We start from the raw sequence: 7,418 nt of genomic DNA, 5'->3' as shown, positions 1-7,418 counted from the left end.
GTAATATGCACCCAACCCCCTTCGGAAGGAGAGCTAAACCTTCAGAGAGGCAGACACGCCCCTGCGAAACCAGAAGAGACTGCTCTCTCTACACATTACTGATTCAGAGGAAAACACGGAGGCCATCTGGAACCCTGGTGCTGGAGGCTCCCGGAAGGAGGCGCAGATCTTCCTGGTTGCTGCCAGGCCTCGGAGAGCCGTGGGCAGCACCCCAGAGAGCAAACTTGAGCCTCGGGACCACAGGTAAGACCAACTTTTTCTGCTACAAGTGACCTGCCTGGTGAACTCAAGACACAGGCCCACAGGAACAGCTGAAGACCTGTAGGGGAAAAACTACCGCCCAGAAAGCAGAACACTCTGTCCCCATAACTGGCGGAAAGAAAACAGGAAAACAGGTCTACAGCACTCCTGACACACAGGCTTATAGGACAGTCTAGCCACTGTCAGAAATAGCAGAACAAAGTAACACTAGAGATAATCTGATGGTGAGAGGCAAGCGCAGGAACACAAGCAACAGAAACCAAGACTACATGGCATCATCGGAGCCCAATTCTCCCACCAAAACAAACATGGAATATCCAAACACACCAGAAAAGCAAGATCTAGTTTCAAAATCAGATTTGATCATGATGCTGGAGGACTTCAAGAAAGACGTGAAGAACTCCCTTAGAGAAACACAGGAAAACATTAATAAACAAGTAGAAGCCTACAGAGAGGAGACACAAAAATCCCTGAAAGAATTCCAGGAAAACACAATCAAAGAGTTGAAGGAATTAAAAATGGAAATAGAAGCAATCAAGAAAGAACACATGGAAATAACCCTGGATATAGAAAACCAAAAGAAGAGACAAGGAGCTGTAGATACAAGCTTCACCAACAGAATACAAAGAGATGGAAAGAGAATCTCAGGAGCAGAAGATTCCATAGAAATCATTGACTCAACTGTCAAAGATAATGTAAAAGCGGAAAAAGCTACTGGTCCAAAACATACAGGAAATCCAGGACTCAATGAGAAGATCAAACCTAAGGATAATAGGTATAGAAGAGAGTGAAGACTCCCAGCTCAAAGGACCAGTAAATATCTTCAACAAAATCATAGAAGAAAATTTCCCTAACCTAAAAAAGAGATACCCATAGGCATACAAAAGCCTACAGAACTCCAAATAGATTGGACCAGAAAAAAAACACCTCCGTCACATAATAGTCAAAACACCAAAGCGCACAAAATAAAGAAAAGAATATTAAAAGCAGTAAGGGAAAAAGGTCAAGTAACATATAAAGGCAGACCTATCAGAATCACACCAGACTTCTAGCCAGAAACTATGAAGGCCAGAAGATCCTGGACTGATGTCATACAGACCCTAAGAGAACACAAATGCCAGCCCAGGCTACTGTATCCTGCAAAACTCTCAATTAACATAGATGGAGAAACCAAGATATTCCATGACAAAACCAAATTTACACAATATCTTTCTACAAATCCAGCACTACAAAAGGATAATAAATGGTAAAGCCCAACATAAGGAGGCAAGCTATACCCAAGAAGAGGCAAGAAACTAATAAATCTTGGCAACAAAACAAAGAGGAGAAAAGCACACAAACACAACCTCACATCCAAATATGAATATAACAGGAAGCAATAATCACTATTCCTTAATATCTGTCAACATCAATGGCCTCAACTCCCCAATAAAAAGACATAGATTAACAAACTGGATACGCAACGAGGACCCTGCATTCTGCTGCCTACAGGAAACACACCTCAGGGACAAAGACAGACACTACCTCAGAGTGAAAGGCTGGAAACAACTTTCCAAGCAAATGGTCAGAAGAAGCAAGCTGGAGTAGCCATTCTAATATCAAATAAAATCAATTTCAACTAAAAGTCATCAAAAAAAGATAAGGAAGGACACTTTATATTCATCAAAGGAAAAATCCACCAAGATGAACTCTCAATCCTAAATATCTATGCCCCAAATACAAGGGCACCTACATACGTAAAAGAAACCTTACTAAAGCTCAAAAAACACATTGCACCTCACACAATAATAGTGGGAGATTTCAACACCCCACTCTCATCAATGGACAGATCATGGAAACAGAAATTAAACAGAGACGTAGACAGACTAAGAGAAGTCATGAGCCAAATGGACTTAACGGATATTTATAGAACGTTCTACCCTAAAGCAAAAGGATATACCTTCTTCTCAGCTCCTCATGGTACTTTCTCCAAAATTGACCATATAATTGGTCAAAAAACAGGCCTCAACAGATACAGAAAGATAGAAATAATCCCATGCGTGCTATCGGACCACCACGGCCTAAAGCTGGTCTTCAATAACAATAAGGGAAGAATGCCCACATATACGTGGAAACTGAACAATGCTCTACTCAATGATAACCTGGTCAAGGAAGAAATAAATAAAGAAATTAAAAACTTTTTAGAATTTAATGAAAATGAAATACAACATACCCAAACTTATGGGACACAATGAAAGCTGTGCTAAGAGGAAAACTCATAGCGCTGAGTGCCTGCAGAAAGAAACAGGAAAAGAGCATATGTCAGCAGCTTGACAGCACACCTAAAAGCTCTAGAACAAAAAAAAGCAAATACACCCAGGAGGGTAGAAGGCAGGAAATAATCAAACTCAGAGCTGAAATCAACCAAGTAGAAACAAAAAGGACCATAGAAAGAATCAACAGAACCAAAAGTTGGTTCTTTGAGAAAATCAACAAGATAGATAAACCCTAGCCAGACTAACGAGAGGACACAGAGAGTGTGTCCAAATTAACAAAATCAGAAATGAAAAGGGAGACATAACTACAGATTCAGAGGAAATTCAAAAAATCATCAGATCTTACTATAAAAGCCTATATTCAACAAAACTTGAAAATCTACAGGAAATGGACAATTTCCTAGACAGATACCAGTACCGAAGTTAAATCAGGAACAGATAAACCAGTTAAACAACCCCATAACTCCTAAGGAAATAGAAGCAGTCATTAAAGGTCTCCCAACAAAAAGAGCCCAGGTCCAGGCGGGTTTAGTGCAGAATTCTATCAGACCTTCATAGGAGACCTCATACCAATATTATCCAAACTATTCCACAAAATTGAAACAGATGGAGCACTACCGAATTCCTTCTATGAAGCCACAATTACTCTTATACCTAAACCACACAAAGACCCAACAAAGAAAGAGAACTTCAGACCAATTTCCCTTATGAACATTGACGCAAACATACTCAACAAAATTCTGGCAAACCGAATCCAAGAGCACATCAAAACAATCATCCACCATGATCAAGTAGGCTTCATCCCAGGCATGCAGGGATGGTTTAATATCGGAAAACCATCAACGTGATCCATTATATAAACAAACTGAAAGAACAAAACCACATGATCATTTCATTAGATGCTGAGAAAGCATTTGACAAAATTCAACACCCTTCATGATAAAAGTCCTGGAAAGAATAGGAATACAAGGCCCATACCTAAACATAGTAAAAGCCATATACAGCAAACCAGTTGCTAACATTAAACTAAATGGAAGAAACTTGAACAATCCCACTAAAATCAGGGACTAGACAAAGGCTGCCCACTCTCTCCCTACTTATTCAATATAGTTCTTGAAGTTCTAGCCAGAGCAATCAGACAACAAAAAGGAGATCAAGGGATACAGATCGGAAAAGAAGAAGTCAAAAATATCACTATTTGCAGATGATATGATAGTATATTTAAGTGATGCCAAAAAGTTCCACCAGAGAACTACTAAAGCTGATAAACAACTTCAGCAAAGTGGCTGGGTATAAAATTAACTCAAATAAATCAGTAGCCTTCCTCTACACAAAGAGAAACAAGCGAAAGAAATTAGGAAGCGACACCTTCATAATAGACCCAAATAATATAAAAATACCTCGGTGTGACTTTAACCAAGCAAGTAAAAGATCTGTACAATAAGAACTTCAAGACACTGAAGAAAGAAATTGAAGAAGACCTCAGAAGGTGGAAAGATCTCCCATGCTCATGGATTGGCAGGATTAATATAGTAAAAATGGCCATTTTACCAAAAGCGATCTACAGATTCAATGCAATCCCCATCAAAATACCAATCCAATTCTTCAAAGAGTTAGACAGAACAATTTGCAAATTCATCTGGAATAACAAAAACCCAGGATAGCTAAAACTATCCTCAACAATAAAAAGGACTTCAGGGGAATCACTATCCCTGAACTCAAGCAGTATTACAGAGCAATAGTGATAAAAACTGCATGGTATTGGTACAGAGACAGACAGATAGACCAATGGAACAGAATTGAAGACCCAGAAATGAATCCACACACCTATGGTCACTTGATTTTTGACAAAGGAGCCAAATCCATCCAATGGAAAAATGATAGCATTTTCAGCAAATGGTGCTGGTTCAACTGGAGGTCAACATGTAGAAGAATGCAGATCGATCCATGCTTATCACCTGTACAAAGCTTAAGTCCAAGTGGATCAAGGACCTCCACATCAAACCAGACACCTCAAACTAATAGAAGAAAAACTAGGGAAGCATCTGGAACACATGGGCACTGGAAAAAATTTCCTGAACAAAACACCAATGGCTTATGCTCTAAGATCAAGAATCGACAAATGGGATCTCATAAAACTGCAAAGCTTCTGTAAGGCAAAGGACACTGTGGTTAGGACAAAACGGCAACCAACAGATTGGGAAAGATCTTTACCAATCCTACAACAGATAGAGGCCTTATATCCAAAATATACAAAGAACTCAAAAAAAAGTTGACCGCAGGGAGACAAATAACCCTATTAAAAATGGGGTTCAGAGCTAAACAAAGAATTCACAGCTGAGGAATGCCGAATGGCTGAGAAACACCTAAAGAAATGTTCAACATCTTTAGTCATCAGGGAAATGCAAATCAAAACAACCCTGAGATTTCACCTCACACCAGTGAGAATGGCTAAGATCAAAAACTCAGGTGACAGCAAATGCTGGCGAGGATGTGGAGAAAGAGGAACACTCCTCCATTGTTGGTGGGATTGCAGACTGGTACAACCATTCTGGAAATCAGTCTGGAGGTTCCTCAGAAAATTGGACATTAAACTGCCTGAGGATCCAGCTATCCCTCTCTTGGGCATATACCCAAAAGATGCCCCAACATATAAAAAAAAAGACACGTGCTCCACTATGTTCATGCATAGCCTTATTTATAATAGCCAGAAGCTGGAAAGAACCCAGATGCCCTTCAACAGAGGAATGGATACAGAAAATGTGGTATATCTACACAATGGAATATTACTCAGCTATCAAAAACAACGAGTTTATGAAATTTGTAGGCAAATGGTTGGAACTGGAAAATATCATCCTGAGTGAGCTAACCCAATCACAGAAAGACATACATGGTATGCACTCATTGATAAGTGGCTATTAGCCCAAATGCCTGAATTACCCTAGATGCCTAGAACAAATGAAACTCAAGACGGATGATCAAAATGTGAATGCTTCACTCCTTCTTTAAAAGGGGAACAAGAATACCCTTGGCAGGGAAGAGAGAGGCAAAGATTAAAACAGAGACTGAAGGAACATCCATTCAGAGCCTGCCCACATGTGGTATATATATACAGCCACCCAATTAGACAAGATGGATGAAGCAAAAGAAGTGCAGAAGTGTAGATCGCTCCTGAGAGACACAGCCAGAATACAGCAAATACAGAGGCGAATGTCAGCAGCAAACCTCTGAACTGAGAATAGGACCCCCGTTGAAGGAATCAGAGAAAGAACTGGAAGAGCTTGAAGGGGCTTGAGACCCCATATGTACAACAATGCCAAGCCACCAGAGCTTCCAGGGACTAAGCCACTACCTAAAGACTATACATGGACTGACCCTGGACTCTGACCTCATAGGTAGCAATGAATATCCTAGTAAGAGCACCAGTGGAAGGGGAAGCCCTGGGTCCTGCTAAGAATGAACCCCAGTGAACTAGACTGTTGGGGGAGGGCAGCAATGGGGGGGAGGGGTGGGGAGGGAACACCCATAAGGAAGGGGGAGGAAGGGGATGTTGCCCGGAAACCGGAAAGGAATAACACTTTCAGAAATGTATATAAGAAATATTCAAGTTAATAAAAAAAAAAGAAACTCTCTCAAAAAAAAAAAAAGAAAAATGTAAATACTTGTAGAATGGGTAAAAATAAGCCCACAAAGAAATTGAGAAGAATAAAAATGAATAATAAGAAATGCATGAGAAAGTAAAGTCACAGAAAATATACTAGTGTTTCTCAATTGCAGAAAAGAATGGCCAGAAATAAGTCAGAAAAAAACAAAAGGCCCATCTTACAATCATTGTTAATATAGGGAAAAAATACGAAATAAATTCATGCTGAAATGGTAACTGTAAGTTCTCACTTCAGTTTGACTGTTCTGTAAGCAAGCTTAATTTACATGATAAGCTCAGAATGGGACACACAAACAGGAAGGAGTAAGACATCAGGGACAGCATGTTAAAAGTGAGAGGGGACTTACGTCTGCATCATTTTCAATGGTTTTCATTTGGGAAATAATAAAAGCACAGACTATTGTATCAATCTGAAGTACTTTTACGTGGCAGGTAGTGGTGGTGGACAGAAGAGTGGACAGCAAATAAGGCTGGCAGGATGATCAAAACGTCAGGCTTACGAATCTAGGTTAGAAAGAGGAAACTATGTCAAGGTGAGGTGTCACATGGCTGTTATTACAACACTCAAGACGTTGTCTAATGCTAGACAATCATTAGTCATATCCTGGGCTACATAGCAAGATCCTGCCTCAAAAAGAAAAAAGGACGAAGAGGGACAGGAGGAGGATAAGGAGAGGGAAAGGAGGAGCAGGGAGAAGGGGATGAGAAGATGAAGGAGGAAGCCATATGGAAGCAGACAGAAGACTAGGAGGATGTGGAGTAGTTTGTGGTCTAGTTTCCTGAAGGAAGACTAGGCTACTTAGTGTTGCAGAATCGCAAGGACAGGTTAGTAAAAAGAGGAAGTAATGAGTTAAAGTTTTATATTTTATGTCTACTGTGGTGTTATGTTTTACCGTTCATTAAGATGCAGCTATGGGTTTGAGATAAGCAGATTACCGAGGAAGATGATTAGAATTAAACTCAAGGAGTGGGCTTGGGTTGACTCATCCACAAAGACCTTCAGGTTGTCTTGGAAGTTATCAGGTTTAAAGTAGATAGGAACACATTGATGTTTTTTTTATTTGAGAGCAAATTTAAAAGGAACATTAGGGGGTTTCAAAAAGAAAAAACAGAGGCTTCAAGGAATGGAGTGCAAGTGCACAAGCTTTTAAAGGACTTCAGAGTTGTAATAGCTGCTTTCCAAAGTGAATTGTCCAAAGTACCTTGTGTAGATGCCATCATGCTCAATGGAATGAGAC

Source organism: Rattus rattus, chromosome 12 (genome assembly GCF_011064425.1).
Source record: "Rattus rattus isolate New Zealand chromosome 12, Rrattus_CSIRO_v1, whole genome shotgun sequence".
In the NCBI taxonomy this organism is placed as follows: Eukaryota; Metazoa; Chordata; class Mammalia; order Rodentia; family Muridae; genus Rattus; species Rattus rattus.
Note: the sequence above shows the minus strand (reverse complement) of the source record.